This window comes from Penaeus monodon, chromosome 25, assembly GCF_015228065.2.
Source record: "Penaeus monodon isolate SGIC_2016 chromosome 25, NSTDA_Pmon_1, whole genome shotgun sequence".
NCBI classification, from domain to species: domain Eukaryota; kingdom Metazoa; phylum Arthropoda; class Malacostraca; order Decapoda; family Penaeidae; genus Penaeus; species Penaeus monodon.
In genome coordinates this window covers 34,414,258-34,414,615 of record NC_051410.1, presented here as the reverse complement: position 1 = coordinate 34,414,615, position 358 = coordinate 34,414,258, and positions in this window count along the sequence as shown.

The following is a 358-nucleotide window of genomic DNA, read 5'->3' as shown; positions in this document are numbered from 1 at the left end:
ATATAGACCACAACTAACCGTTGGCTTTCCCAAATATTTATGACTCACTTGCATGTCTGGTATGCAGCAAGCAGTTTAGGGTTTTTGTGCCTTACCTCTACAGCAGGGATCGGCAACCTGCGGCCCGCGAGCCAAATCCGGCCCGCAGAGTCCGAACTCGGGGTCCGTCACCCTGCTTGATATTCATATAACAATCCGGCCCGCAGCAGCCCAACCGATTAAATGAGTAAGTCGGTGCATCTCAACGTGATAGTGCCGTCTCGGACGGAACAAATTTGCATGGCTGAGATCTTCAGTCAATGATTTGAGTATTTTTAAAATAAATTTCATGCAGTCTGACCACTGGTTTGGCTGCATT